General features: G+C 32.4%; 1 protein-coding gene across 3 annotated transcripts in view; it reads left to right on the top strand.

Annotated features, from left to right (window-relative positions):
* The window catches only part of GRID2 (glutamate ionotropic receptor delta type subunit 2), a 1,267,385-nt gene that overhangs the window by 549,501 nt on the left and 701,232 nt on the right, over positions 1-16,652 (top strand). The window contains exon 2 of one of the 3 annotated variants that reach the window (XM_064484834.1): positions 3,324-3,423. The exons of the other annotated variants lie outside the window; for them this stretch is intronic. The gene's annotated coding sequence lies outside the window, so the exon portion shown is untranslated. The remainder of the gene's footprint in view (positions 1-3,323; positions 3,424-16,652) is intronic. 3 annotated transcript variants of the gene reach the window in all.

Below are 16,652 nucleotides of genomic sequence, written 5' to 3'. Positions count from 1 at the left end.
TGGGAACTATAACATGAAAACCATTGCCTAGTGAATCACTGTTTCACTGAAAAATAGAATAGCTCAAATGCCCTGAACTTGAGAGATAGATTTAGAGACATCTAAATATGTCAATAGTTTCTGAAAGTATTACCTCATATAATTGTGATATTTTAATTTTTTCAATAGGTATTCAATTGCAGAAAAAGATGTTTGAGAATGATGTAGCAGAAAATTAGGTGTTTTCTGTGATTAATAGTTTCACACTCTAGTAACATGAGTCAAAGTGCACACAGGCATTAAACTTCAGCTAGTAGTTGCAAATACTGTGGGAACTATACAAACAAAACACAAAAATTAAAACGAATCTCATCCTCTTGTCGGCATTTGTGGTTTCTACATGTAAGCCTGATATTTATAAGTTTCTGTGTACTAATATGAAATAAATATTTTTTAAAGATATAGTAAAAATTTATTAAAGATGTAATTTTTAACAGAGTAGGAATTGCTTTTCCTTCCCTAGAAATCATACAGTGTATAACAATGGCTGATACAAAATCAGAATTGTTAGTTTCTCATTTTGTAGAGAAGTAACATGAATATTGCCTACGGAATAGTAAAGTTACATTATGAAAGGATTTTTATTATCAAAAAGTGAACTTACAAAGTCTCAGATTTACAGTTTTTTCAACTACTGAATGTACCTCATGATTTAACTGTAAGATAACTTAGCATGGACAAATGTCTACTTTCTGAGAAGAGATTTGAAGTAATGAAAAACTGCTTAATGAACATATATATAGCCTGATATCTTATAGGGTGTGTGTGTGTGTATGTGTGTGTGTGTGTGTAATGTAGTCAATAAGCAAAATTTCCAAAATCTTACTAGCATTAAAAAGGATGAATTAGAAAGGCTGTCTTCCACATCATATTTATCAGTAAGCTCTTGCAGTTTTATCTGATGAGCTATGTTTTTGGTTGATTATCTCTAGTGTGATAATAAAATGAAGCTCATGCTCTTTGTTCAGTTTAATTACCTTTTGTAAAAAAATCATTTAACATTATATTATCGCTATTTTACCATGCCATCAAACATGCTTCTAAAACGTGTTTTTAAATGTCCCAACAGCATTACACCATATAAGTGTGTCATAAATTAAGCATGTCTCTCTGTTTAGGGGAATTTCCTTAAAATTGTTTCCTAAGAGTGAAATTGCTGAGTTAATGTATAAATATATATGCATGACTCAATACATTTTTTGCAAAAAAAATGTAGTGACTAATACATCTACTTTCAGTGATAACGTATATTTTACAATACCCTTTTAGATAAATACTGCCTATCATTTTATTTGTATTTTTGCCAATTTGATAGGTACAATCATGCCAGTATGGTTTTAATTTGCATTTTTGTAAATTTGTAATAGATGGTTTTTAATATGCTTTTAAGTTGATTGCTTTTTTTCTGTTTAAAATATAGCTATATGTTAGTGAGTATAATCTGTTATGTAAAAGCAGGAAAAGGATAACTAAGATTTTGGAAAGACTACATCTATACTATTTTCCTGTTTAAAACCTGGAAGTCTAACATAAATATATGTGTGATGGCTATAACTAATTTTAGTACATGAAAATTAACAGATATTTCTTTTTCTTTTTCTTTTTTCCTTTTTTCCCTCTACATTTTGTGTGCATAAGAAAGTTTTATTTAAACTTCTTTATCAAATTCAGGATTAGTGCATAGCTTTATGGTTAAGAAAAATTGCAGCTCATATGTGGCCTAAAGGGAGAAATATGAATGATATATTGCCTAGAATTCACACAGTTAGTTTTTTAGGTAATAGAACACATTACAGACTGTATGATCATGTTTCTTTCCTTGACAGTTACCCAAATCAAAATCATTTCATTTGCAAATTGAAGTATGATGAATTAATCAAACCTCTGAAGAACACGAAAGGAGATATCATATGTGAATGAAATGTGCAACATTTACTTTTTTATTCTGTCACTTATTCTAGGCCTATATGAATCAACTATAAAGATAAAGTGAATGACTTTCTTTTCTAATCTGGGAGTGATAAGAGATTTTATATATAAATAGAAATATTTTTCCAGGAAGAAACACATTCATTTCAAACAACTCAATTACTCAATGTTGTGTGTGTGTGTTTGTGTTTGTGAGTGTGTGTGTTTGAATTTGATGTACTTTTTCTCTGATAACATATCAGTCTTATGAGTCTGTGACAGTGTGAGAGCACAAATGGAAAGCAATCTGGAGACACTGCTGTTATACAAACAGATTTAAAAAAATAGTGCTGTGTGTGTGCATGTGCACGCGCGCGTGTGCGTGCACATTTGGGAGTTTTGAAAGAGGGAGGGGATTTGTGCAGTAACTTTTAAATATTTTGAATAGAATAGATTAAATAGATCAACTATTTGTTGAATTTGTAATTTATTGAATATCTAAATATTAAGGACAAGTTTTAAAAAGAAAATATGGCAAAACATTTTTAAAAAAATGATTACTGAATGACAAGCCAAAATAGGCTTTACAACTTCATAGGTGACTGAATGTTAGTCTGTGATTGGCTCTTTTCCAGCGGTAGAACTGGCAGACTTCAGATAGGGAGCTAAATTCGACTCTGCTGTGATAAGAAATGGGAAAAAAATAGAAAAAGTAATTGCTTTAGCAGTGATCTAGTTTAGAAGTGATGCATTCTTTCAGGTAGAATTCAGTAACCTTTCCATCCCTTGCCCACTCTTTGAGCACTCTGTGAGGTCAGATGTCTCTGTCTAGGGAGGTGGAAACTGTTTAGAAACCTGCTACCATCCAAAATATTGCAACTGAAATAACGTTAGTATAGTTGTGCACTAAGGCTTGTTGTTCTTTGTGTATGTGAGCATGAGGTGAAAAGGAACTATCTCTTAAAGATTTTTCTATCTAATACTCTTCGGGATCTAATGAGATCAGTCAACTTCAGATAAACATCCTGATGCTGAACTCACAATTGGGCATCTCCGTGTACTGACCCATTTTTCTTTAGCTGTTCTCACAGAGGAATGGCAGTGTATGTTAAGGGCAGAAGAAATGCCTATTTTTATGTGACTATTTGAGAAAGGAAACAAGACAAGTCAATAAAGATTTAGCAAAGTTTGGCTTTTGGATTTGTTCTGTTTTGCTCCTCTGACCAGCCACACATGTTTGGGAAACTAATCCTTTACTTTGACAGACTTATTCTGCGTTACACCTTCTACTGAGTTTTCTGAAAAAGCAAAAAGTATTTTGTCCTCTGGCATTCACACACCAGGTGGTCTAATTTTTGCCTGTTGGCTCACAATAGGTGTTTGGAGGTTTTCTCCCTGACCTGAATCGATTCTCCAACTGACAGAGCAAAGTAAATCTTGGACAAAAACAACCGAGAATATGTTTCCACTAGCAAGGTCAGTGTAAATTATGGAGGATTTATGTACTAAGGTGATGTATTAGAACCCTATGAGTGCTTTTGTTTGAATAGAAATATCAAAATATCAAGGCATGTTGACTTAGACAGATATATGTTTTTTTAAATACAGTTTTGATTATTAGTTAATGTTACTTCACTCTCCTGATGCTTCATTTGTTGCACAACTAAGGCATGGACAGTTTTCTGTGTCAGTCCTACAAGAAACAGGGTTAGTCCCATTTAATTTTTTAGTAGCAAGCTTCTTCTGATAGTGACAGAAAGCAAGCATGGCAATAGGATATGTTTGTCCTCCTAATCACTGGCTTCAGAAGTTTTGTTCTACTTTCCATTATTTATATAAATATTTGAAAATGTACTTAAGTTTTATAATTTTGACATCATTTGAAGTAATATATACTAGAAAAAACATCACCTAGGTAATTTAGTTTCTTTCTTTTTTTAAACTCTGGTATTTAATTGTATTTCAGTTAAGGGATGTGGTATTATTCAGCTGTTTTGGGAATTACTTGGCAAATCCATATTCAGGTAATTTACACTGATCATATTTTTGTAGATTTTGTTCCTATTCTCTTTCAGTATTTTGATTTACTAGTATAAAAACCTAAATATTTTTCTCTGTTCTTCTAAAATGAACTCTTTAGTTTTCTCTAGATGCTCGCTAGGTTTCAGGTATCTTTTTGAAGATAAAAAGTAGAACTACACTATCATAGGTATATATATTCTATAGATTTTACCTATATGGAGATAGGTTAATGTTTTCTCATATTTTCAGTACTCTTTTGATTATTCCAGTGTTTTTCATTACTGGAACAGAATTATGATTAAGCTTTTTAATTTTTAGATTAAGTCTAAGCCTGTTGAGTGAAAGAAAATTTACAACTGTAGATTTTACGGTGTGCCATATAAAAACTTCTCCAAAAGTAGCAACAGAAAATTTTATTTTATCTTTTAAATAAAAAACATATGCACATGTACAAATTTTAAAAAGCATGAAGTCCAGTGATTAGTTTTCTACCCACCACTGTGGCCCAACTATCCATTTCTTTTTTAGAACTATGTTGTAGATTTACAATCAAATCCTTATTTCCTATCCCTTTTTATTTAAATTGCTTTATACTGCACATGTTGTTCTACACCTTGCTTCAGGTTTAGTGTTCTTAGTATTCTTTTTATGGCTGCATACTGTTCTGTGTATGAGTAATTTATTTAACCTTTGCTCTATTGATAGACAAAATAAGGTTTACCCAGTCTTTTTCTGTTGGAAACAATGATTCAGTGAAATGTTATGTACATATTTTTTGAAGATATATCTGGTAGCTTTTTTAAAGAAAGTTGTGGGTAATTATGACATCAGTGATGGCAAGGACCAGATAAGCATAAATTGATGTTATAATCCAGTGTATAATACAGTCTTGGAACAGGCCAAGCTGGATTTTCTCTCTGCACTGCCCATTTTGGACTCCTCATGTTTCAGGCTCCTTTTCCATTGTGTTTTATTTTCTAATTCAGTAAACTCTGTACATGAGTGTATTCATTTTCTAAGACTGCTGTTACAGAGTACCACAAACTAGATAGCTAAAAACAACAAAAAATAATTGTCCTATAGTTCTGGAGACTAAAAGGAAAAAAATCAAGATGTCAGCAGGGCTTGTTAGCAGGGCTATGTTCCTCCTGAACCTGTCCAAGAGAATGTTTTGCTTCTTCCTAGTTTCCAGTGGTGGCTGTCAAGCCCTGGCCATTCCTGGCTTTCAGCCCTGTCGCTCCAATTCCTACCTCTTTTGTCATAATGGACACCAGTATTAGATCAGGGCCCAGAATAATTATCTCATTTTAATTTGATCGTATCTGCCAAGTTCTTATTTACATATAAGTTCACTTTCACAGGTTCTGGGAGTTACAATTTCAACATTTTTAAAGAGGGGGCATAATTCAAACCATAAAGTTAAATAATAGAAGGTAACCCCAGTGCTTCAGTAATCTTGTAAAACTGATGTCCCAAAGTAAGCTCTGTATTCTAGAGTTTAATTGTATATATTATATCATTTACCTAAAACTCCATGTAGTATATGACTATATCTTTAGATTGTAGTCTACTATAAATACTGGTGCTTTTAACATTAGGAAAATTCAGTAAGGAAAAATTTATAGTTTCATATTCAAATTGTGCTAAACTTTTCTGTAATCTCACAGTTTTTGTCTGTCACATCAAATTGGAAAATAAGTATGTTTTGTTTTCTCTTTATTCGTAATGGGCCTAGTCAAGCAGTAATTAGTTGATGTGGCTCATTTTACTGCATTTAATAGGGATCAATAACCAGAATTATTGTTCAAGTTTGTCATCAGATAACAAATCACAGCAAACAAATCCAACAGGAATCAATGTGATGACTCATTAGCAATGAGCTCTCACCAAGAGCGCTAACTAGCTGAAGATGTCACACCATATTGTTTTATGTGAAGCAGATAGCAATAATAAAATCAGGTTCTTAAAACTGACACCAGGAATGTACTCTATTTTTATTTTAGGGCTTTTCTGCTTTTAAAATACTGAAACTAATTTATGTCCTTTTTGTTGTTCTTATCATTTGTTTTAAAATGCGTATTTTTAAATTTCTTGAAGATCACATCTGATTGATGCTTATGATTTTTATAAAGTCTATCCCTAAAAAATATTTACTATGTTTTATGTCCTGTCCTCTCACTTGACTATTATGTTCAATTATGCAGTTATTTTTAACAATTTCTTCATGAAATCAAGTGCACTGCGCACCCACACACATGCACATACACAGAGGTCCATATACTCTCTCATGCACACACACACACACACACACACACACACACACACGTACATGCAGATCATAAATTCTAAAGCATGCTGAAAGAGAATTCAAATAAATGTTTATATGACAGCTAATCTAACTCCAAATCTCCCAATTATACTATCATGACTCATGAATATCTGCTCTTCTCTACTATTACATTCTTAGAAATGAAGTAGATCAAGAGTGGGATGTTGGGATGGGGAGTAAACCATTTTCTGGTGGTGGTAGAACATATTTTCTCCAGAAGAATGGACAGTATTCATCTAGAACATAAATATCTAACTTCTCAGATATATTCTCAAATATATTCTTTGGTATATTTTTGTCTTATTATGATTCCTTGATTTATTATTTTATAACATCTATACAGATATTCAAGTCATCCTCCAAGTGTAGGCAGGACAATTTGTCCTCCTGACCAAATTGTTGTTTACTGATTTAATTTTATAAAGTACCTACCCTATGCCAGAAACTAAGCTGAATTTTAGAAATAAAGAAGAGTATAGACCCTGATGACTCAAGTATAACAAAGTTAATATACTATGTGAAGAGTTCAGTAGGAAACTCTAAGTACAGCTTATAGAAATCTATAGCTGAACAACAAGTCATGAACTCTTACCCTATGCAAGGAACTCTCCCAGGTGCTATTGAAGATAACAGGAAGTAGTGAGCAAGGTCTCTGCCCTCAAGAGTTCACCATTTAATTGGGGAGAGAAGGCCTGAAGTGGATGTCAAGTTAAAGTTACAAGAAAAATGTGTGGTATTAAGGATTTATTTCCTTGTATGCCATATAGGTGTCATGATAGCCCTTTGTGTGAATTCAGGTGAGGGGTGGTCACTTTGGCAGAAGGGGTATAGGGTGGACCACACGGAGGACAAAGCCTTTGACTTATACATTGGATGAAATAGGATTTGGATAATATTTTAATCTTATTATTCATATTATACAATCTCCCATTCAGATTTAGTGGATTCTGTCTTTCTCTTTTGAAAGCATAGGTAGTAATTAAAGCTAACTTAGTCAATAGTTTATGTGACAATAGTTGATGTATTGTGCTAAGCACTTTAATGATTATGAGGATGCTCTGATATAGACACTATTAACATGACCATTTTAGGATGAGAAATTGAGGCATGGGAGAGATTATATAACTCTCCTTGGCTCACGTAGCTCAGAAATAGTAAGTGTAGTCGAACCCAGGCAGTATATTGACAAAGCTTACCCACACTTCATATTCTCTCCCCACTTAAGCTAACTACCTGATACAACGGGTCAGTATGTTCAAGTTTATGTTTTAAATTAGCAACATCCTTGAATAAATGTCCAAATAAATTGTATTATATCTGGGAGCAGTAAGAATTGTAGTGGATTAATTAAGAAAACTAATTAAACTTGGTTCACCATTTGGTTGGATTGATTTTCTGCCACAGAAGTCAACCCATCAAATAATTAGGAAATATAGAAATAATTAAAAGCTAAATCAGCTAATTTTTATTTGAATAAAAATTTAAATGCTTAATGGTAAAATTTAATTATTTTTACATTTTAAAACTCAGATAAATTAAGAAAATTATTTTTATATTCAGTATAAATTCTTTATTATTTTTAATATTGGTTATTTTATTTATTTACTTGTTTGCTTGTTTTTATTGTTGTTTGTAAATATTATTTACTTAGTAGGTAGAGAAGTTTAGTTCATGTTTGGAAATTTGAAGAAAGGAGGCTCTTTGTTACATATTACTTGATATTATGGCTTCAGCTCTCTGAAGTATTTTTTGAATTTTAATGTAATTCAAATTCAGTTGAGATGCATTTTAATTACACAATGAAATTGGATATTTTTCAAATTCTGGAATTAATTATCTCTGTTGCATTCAGGATTATGTAACTATCCGGGAAAATGTGCAAGAACAAGAATGTGCACAAGCAAGGGAGAACCATTTAGATGTCTCCAAAAAAAAAGTCTGTCAGTGGGCAGCAAAAATTCTATTTGAAGTCTTCTCTGACCATTTGATTTAGAAATAATTTCTCATTTTTTGGAAGTGTAAGAAGAGTTATAGCACGTATCTGTCAACACTCTATAATACTTTGGGGTATTTACTTACCTCCTATTTGTAATGAATGTTGTTGTCTTGAGGGCAGGGACCCTGTGTGTGTTATCTGTAGCACCTAGCATAACATCAGGCTGAAAAAAGTATGATGAATAATTTTCACTTTGCAGAGAAAAGATTTGATGTATAAACACAGATGAGTAGAACTGAGTGATAAACCATAGCAGATGTTCATTACACTCATTGTGTGATGCTCTGGTGCTATTCATAATCTCTCTAACTTTCGCAACCCTCTAAGGTAGATCCAGTCTCCATTTAACAGATTAACAAACATGAGATTGTAAAAATTAAATCAGTTCATAAAAATCCTGGCTCTGTTGTAAAAGGAAAACCGCTGTTAGATGACAGAGATCTGGTTTTCAAGTCTTCACCTTTACTTTTCTAGATTTTGTGTCTTGTTTTGGAGTTACTTCAGTAATAATCAGTTTTGAGCCTCAAAGCCAGGCTCTCAGGCCACCTAAATAAAGAGGTAGAAACTACATCTTGTCTCAGTTTAAATAGTGCAGAATACATTATTACCCTTAAAAGAATCATATGGTAAGAGTACGTTTTGTTTTGTAAGAAACTACCAAAGTGTCTTTAGAGGTGGCTGTACTATTTTAAATTCCCACCAGCGATGAATGAGAGTTCCTCTTGCTCTACATCCTCACCAGCATTTGGTGTTGTCAGTGTTCTGAGTTTTGGCCATTCTAATAGGTGTGCAGTGACATCTCATTATTTTAATTTGCATTTCTCTGATGATGTGAGGTCATATGTTTATTTACTATTTGTATATCTTCTTTGGTGAGGTGTCTGTTGTCTTTGGACATTTTTTGGTCAGATTGTTTGTTTTCTTAAATTGTTGAGTTTTAATAGTTTGTTTTGTTGTGTATCTTGGATAAAAGTCCTTTATCAGATATGTCTTTGCAAATATTTTCTCCAGGGCTGTGACTTTTCTACTCATTCTCTTGACAGTGTCTTTCTCGGAGCTGAGAATTTTAATTTTAATAAAGTACAATTTATCAGTGATTTCTCTCATGGAGTATGACTTTGGTGTTCTACCTAAAAGTCATCACCATAGCCAAGATCATATAGATTCTTTTTCCTGTGTCATCTTCTAGGAGTTTTATAGCTTTGCATTTTATATTTAGGTCTGTGATTGATTTGAGTTAATTTTTGTGAAAGATGTTAGGTCTTTGTGTAGGTTTATTATTTTTTGGCATGTTTATGTCCAGTAGTTTCAGCACTGTTTGTTGAAAAGACAGTGCATTGCTCCATGGTATTGCCTTTGTTCCTTTGTCAAGGATCAGTTCACTGTATTTATGTGAGTCTATTTCTTGGCTCTCTATTCTGTTACATTGATCAATTTTCCATTTTTTCACCAATACCACACAGTCTTTATTTCTGTAGGTTTATAATACATCTGAAAGTAGGTAGCATCAGTCCTCAAACTTTGTTCTTCTCTTTCAATATTTTGTTGGCTATTCATGGTCTTTTGCCTCTCTATATAAACTTTAGAATCAGGTTTTTGATAATCAGAAAATAACTTACTGGGATTTTGACTGGGATTGCATCGAATCTTTAGATCAAAGTGGGAGGAACTGACATCTTGACAATAGAGTCTTTATATCCACTAACATGGATATTATTTAGTTCTTCTTTGACTTCTTTCATCAGATTTTCCTCACCTAGAGGTACATATTTTGTTAGATTTGTACCCAAGTATTTCATTTTGGAAGGTGCTGATTTTAATGTTACTGTATTATTAATTTCAAATTTCAGTTGTTCACTGCAGGTATATGAGAACATGATTGATTTCCACATAGCAATCTTTTACCCTGCAATATTGCTGTAATCACTTACAACGTCAGACTTTTTCTGGTTGATTCTTTGTGATTTTTCTATATAGATGATTATATTATCTGCAAACAAAGAGCTTTATGTCTTTCTTCCCAGTCTGTATGTTTCATTCTCTTCTCCTATCTTATTGTGCTAGCTATAACTTCCAATAATACAGTGTTAAACATGACTGGTGAGACAGGACATCCTTGCCTTGTACCTGATCTTAGTGGGAAGGCGTCAAGTTTCTCACCATTGAGTATGATGCTAACTGTGGGTTTTTTTGGTAGATATTTATCAAGTTGAGGATGTTCTCCTGTATTCCTTGTTTACTGAGAGTTTTTACCATGAATGAATGTTAGACTTTGTCAAATGCTTTTTTTCTCTATCTAGTGATATGATGGTGCCATTTTTTCTTTTTTAGTCTGTTGATGTCCTGGATTACATTAATTGACTTTTGAATGGTGACTCAACTTTGCATAATTGGCATAAATGCTACTTGATCTTAGTGTATAATTCTTCTGTACATTATTGGATTTAATTTTCTAATATTTTCTTGGGAATTTCTGAATCTATGTTCATGAGAGATACTGGTCTGAAGTTTTCTTATAATAACTTTGTCTAGTTTTAGTATTATGATAATTCTGGCCTCAAAGAATGAGTTTGGAAGCATTTCTTCTCCTGATCCTCTGAAAGAGATTGTAGAAATTTGATATAAATTCTTTTTTAACTGCTTGATGGAATTCATCAGTGAACCCATCTGGGCCTGGTGCTTTCTGTTTGGAGATTATTAATTACTAATTCAATTTCTTTAATAGCTATAGGCCTATTCATATTGTCTCTTTATCTTGTGTAAATTTCAGCAAAATTTTGTCTTTTAAGGAATTGAACCATCATCTGGTTATCCAGTTTATGGGCATAGAGTTAATATAGCTTGACATAGTATTCCTTTTTTTTTTTTTTAACATCTATGGAATCTATAGAAATGTCCTTCTCTGCTTTCATTTTTGATATTAGTAATTTGTGTCTTCTTTCACTTTTTATTACTTTTCATACTTAGAGGTATCAATTTTACTAATTTCTTCAAAGAACCAATTTTTGGTTTGTTGATTAAATTTTGTTGAGTTCTTCTCCAATTCTTATTATTTCTTTTCTTCTGCTTACTTTGGACTTAATTTGCTCTCTTTTTCTACTTGCCTAAGGTAGAAACTTAGGTTACTGATTTTAGATCTTTTTTTATAATAACATATAGTAAATGTTATAAATTTTCCTCTAAGTAATGCTTCTGCTGCTGTTCATGTAAATTTTGAAAAGTTGTGTTTTTATTTTATTTCAAACTATTTAAAATTTCTCTTTAAATTTCTTCTTTGATCCATGTGGCATTTAAAGGTGTGTCATTTAATCTCCACATATTTTGAGATTTTCCACTTTTCTCCCTGTTATTGGTTTCTAGTTTAATTCCACTGTGTTCTGAGAGAGGACATTGTATGATTTCTGCTCTTTTAAGTTTACTGAAGTATGCTTTATGACTCCTAAAGAGAGAATGTGATATATCTTGGACTATTTCCCTGTGAGCTTGAGAAAAATGTATTTTTGCTATGGTTGAATGAAGAAGTCCATATAGGCGAATTATATCTAGTTAATTCATGGTGTTGTTGAGTTCAACTTTGTCCTTACTGGTTTTCTGTCTGCTGGATTTGTATATTCTGTTGATGGCTTTTTCTCTCAACACCTTAAATATTACTACCCTCTGCTATTCTCATTTGTATCATTTCTGAAGAAAAGTTGGACATAATTCTCATATTTTTCCCTCTATAGTTGGGTGTTTTTTCCTCTGGCTTCTTTAAGAATTTTTTCTTTATCTTTGATTTTCTACAACTCAAAAATGATATACCTAGATGTAGTGTATTTGATTTATCCTTTCTGTTGTCATGGATCTGTGGTTTGGTGTCTGACATTAATTTGGGGGAAGTTCTCAGTTATTATTTTTTCAAATACTTCTTCTGTTCCTGTCTCTCTTTCTTTTCGTAGTATTCCCATTACATATGTGTTGCACCTTTTGTATTTGTCCTATAGTCCTGTGATAATCTGTTTTTTTTTTCCCAGTTTTTGTTCTTTTACTTACAATTTTTGAGGATTCTATTAATATACCCTCTAGCTCAGGCAGTTTTTTTTCCAGCCTTATCAAATCTATTAATAAGCCCACCAAAGGCATTCTTCATTTCTGTTACAGTATTTTTTTTTCTCTAGCATTTCATTTTGGATTAGAATCTTAGGATTTCCATTTCTTTGCTTACATTGCCTGTCTGTTCTTGCATATTATCTACATTATCCATTAAATCCCTTAACTTATTAGTCATAGTTGTTTTAAAACTCAGTAGAACAATTTCAATATCCCTGCCATGAATGCATCTGATGCCGGTTATCTTGCTTTGAATTGTGTTTTATGCCTTTTTTTATACCTTGTCATTTTTTTCTTGATAGCCAGACATGATGTACTGGGTAAAAAGAACTGCTGTAAATAGACTTACTTAGGTAGTGGTGAGGTGTAGGGGGAAGGAGAATTGTTCTATAGTTCTTTTTTTTCCCCAATAAATTGCTTATCCTTTTATTTGTTTATTTTTTTGTAGTATGCAACTAAATGGTTTTTTTGTTTGTTTGAATTTTGTTTGTTTGTTTTTATGTTATTTTTGTTTTATTGAAGTATAGTCATTGTGTCAATTTCTGCTGTATAGCATACTGTTCCAATCATATTCTTTTTTACTAAAGGTTTTTACAAGATGTTGAATACAGTTCCGTGTGCTATACAGAAGAAATTTGTTTTTTATTTTTTTTGTATAGTGGTTACCTTTTGCAAATCTCAAACTCCCAAACTTATTTCTTCCCACCTCCTTTCCTCTAGTAACCATAAAATTATTAGTATGTCTGTGAGTCTGTTTCTGTTTTGTAGATGAGTTCATTAGTGTCCTCTTTTTCCTTTTTTTTTGTTTTTAGATTCCACATATGAGTAATATCATATGTTATTTTTCTTGCTCTTTCTGGCTTATGTCACTTAGAATGATGATCCTTAGGTCCATGCATGTTGCTGCAAATGGTGTTATTTTATTCTTTTTTATGGATGAGTAGTATTCTATTATATAAATATACCACAACCTCTTTATCCAGTCATATGTTGATGGACATTTAGGTTACTTCCATGTCTTGGCTATTGTATATAGTGTTGCTATGAACATTAGGGTGCATGTATCTTTTCGAATTAGAGTTCCCTCCAGATATATGTCCAGGAGTGGAATTGCTATGGTAAATCTATTTTTAGTTTTTTGAGGAATCTCCATGTTTTCCATAATGGCTGCACCAAACTACATTCCTACCGGCAGTGTAGTTTGGTTCCCTTTCTCCACACCCTCTCCAGCATTTATCGTTTATAGACTTTTGAATAATGGCCATTCTGACTGGTGTGAGGTGATATACCTCATTGTAGTTTTGATTTGCATTTCTCTGATAGTTAGTGATATTGAGCATTTTTTTTCATGTGCCTATTGGCCATTTGTATCTCTTCATTGGAGAATCACTTGTTTAGGCCTTCTGCCCATTTTTGGATTGGGTTGTTTGTGTTTTTTGCTATTAGGTCTCAGTGTTTTAGTGAACCTATGCTTCTGGACTGTGAACCTCAGAAGACTTGGGTTTTTTACTCCCTCCTTAGGTGTGACAGTGGGCTGAAATTGGGTATTTTCCTTCTACCAGTTCAGTTAAGCCCTGGTAATACCCCAGGAAATTAGGCTCTGATTAATTAGTTTCCCCTGAGGACAGGCCTTGTTAAGAAAACATTGCTTTGGCATATTTCAAAATGGTTCTTTTACACTCTTCCTGTTGGAAGCCAAAAGGAATTTTCTCTGAAATTTACTCTGGAAATCTGATTGACCTCCTAGAGGTAAATCTCACAATATTGTAGGTGCACCCCTCATAACTGGGTTGCCGTGGAGATTTTAAACTCTCAGAGTTGTCCATAATGAACAATTACAATTCAAGTCTTCCTGTGATTCCTGTTTGTTTCCACTTGTGAGTCTCTCCTCAGATAGGCCATGACTCCCTATAGTCACCTGCCTTTCCAATACTGGGGGCAGCTGTTTGTCCTGTATTACATCCCCTTTCCTATAGATCCAAAAAGAGTTGATTTTTCTTTCTTTTTAGCTTTTTACTTTTTTGTTACTATAGCACCGCCACTTCCAAGCTTTTTACATTGGGAACCAGAAACCACAAAATTCCTGTGTAGATTTTTGAATAAACAAAAATCATAGTTACCTGTTTTACATGTATTATTCATTGAATATAAAATTATACTTAAATGAATGAATTGCTTTCAAGTCACACATCTAAGCACATATATCATTTAGTTAATCCTTTGGTACTTTATTTTTCAGTTTATAGTTAAGTACTCACTGTTCCTATTGAATTTTCTCCACATACCTATTTTAAGAACAATTTACTAAATTCAAGAATAAATGGAGATGAACGAAAAAAAACTGACCTTGTTTTCTTTTGTGTAGTAAAGTAGTTTTTAAGGTAAAAATACTAGAATTGCTCTTACTCTCACAAAATAACATTAAATCTAAGTATGTGATCTAGAATTAAGAAATTATTTGTATATGAACATATATTTTAAACAAATACATATATATTTAAGTAATATATCTTTTCTGATAGTGTATATTTAAATGTAATAATCTTGATTGGGAATGTTGTTAATGACAAACATCTGTAAACAGTTCTCATGAGCTTAAAAAGGGAATGAGAGTTATAGATAAAGCTGTTTTCAATATATTTGGAAATTTGCTGGCAACTAAAAATGCATTTGATATTGATATTAACCATAGTAATATCAGTAAATGAAAAAAATGACAGCTACTTTATGATTATGTTTTTTTCTCTGATCCATCTAACTAAATATTGGTGTCAACATTATTTCCCTTATGAACATTGTTAAATGCATATGATTCAGATGGATAACTATGAGTGATCTATGAAGCTCTAGAAAATATTTTTTGTGATATTACATATAAGTGAGAATATTTTTTCTGTGACTCTCTTGATGGATCAGTAACTTCTGAAAACAAGTCATCTGGTATTTATAAAGAAGTTGTCTTCTCATTGTATCTTTCATGTACAGAAGCACATTTCTTGATGATCACTATCTGAAAGCTCTCTGTATTGTTGAGTTCAACTGCCATTGAATTAATATTTTCTCTAAAAGCCTATGTAATGGTTCTTCAGCGTACAAGAATGAAATGGCCAACACAAACTTTCAGGTCCTGTTCCATTTTTCAAGAGCTATAATTTTAAGATGTTCTTCTTTTTGTTTCAGTGTCTACTATTCTGTGCCCTTCCTATCTATTTGTCTAATGCTGTACCCAGAATCACACCAACAGCCAATACATACAGTCTCTTAATATATGTAATATAATACAATATGGTTTTTCCTTCCATCTCCACTGGGGAATTTTCTCATAGTTAGACTAAATCATCTCCAGTTATGCAATCCTAACTTACTTTCTAGGCCATTAGCATACTATTTGCCTTATCTGTATTCCTTCCAATTTATTAATATCCCCTCTTAAAAAGACAATGACAGTGGCCCCAAATACTCCTGATATGCCATAGATTTCCTTGATATAATACATTATATTTACATAATACAAGTTATGTTTTCTGTAGTATTTTTTGACCATTGAATTGATACACTTTTACATGTAAGCAATTGCACAGACTTGGAAATTTCTTTACTTCCCAGAAGGAGTAAGGACTGCAAGAACTGAAGAAGTGAGCTGAGAACCTCCAAGTATACTGTCCATGCCCAATTAATAAATGTCTTTTCACTACCTGATCCTCAAAATACAACTTCTTCCTCTTCCCCTGCCATTTTTCTACACATAATGAAAATAGTACCCTTGAGACACAGAGATCTTACAACACGGCTATAATTAGTCAAGTGAGTCAGAGAGCAGAAGGGGAGAATAGAGCATCAGGAGAAAAGCAATAGGATTTACAAAATCTAAAATTTAGTGTTAAATACATCTTTGATAGTATTCTTTTACTACTAACTGTGTAGACTTGCTTCAGTCATTTAACCTCTTGAGACTATTTACTGCTCAATAAAATATTTTATTATTTATACAGAATAAATTTTAGAAGAATATTTAATGAACATTCATAATAGATACCCCACAAGTCTTACTGCTTCCATATATTTTCTTATCCTTGAGATAAGTGGGGATAGAAGTTTTACATTCTTTTTACCTAGAGAACTACTTTAATGATATTCTGCAAAAATCATTAGGAACTGGTGTATCATAGTCAGTATTGTACAGCAGTGGATGTTATATGAGAAATACTTTAATCCACTACTGTCACAATTTTAAAGAAAATCAATTTCATACATGTAACTCATATTGTC

Source organism: Camelus dromedarius, chromosome 1, assembly GCF_036321535.1.
Source record: "Camelus dromedarius isolate mCamDro1 chromosome 1, mCamDro1.pat, whole genome shotgun sequence".
NCBI lineage: Eukaryota > Metazoa > Chordata > Mammalia > Artiodactyla > Camelidae > Camelus > Camelus dromedarius.
Note: the sequence above shows the minus strand (reverse complement) of the source record. Positions and strands in the feature narration are given on the sequence as shown.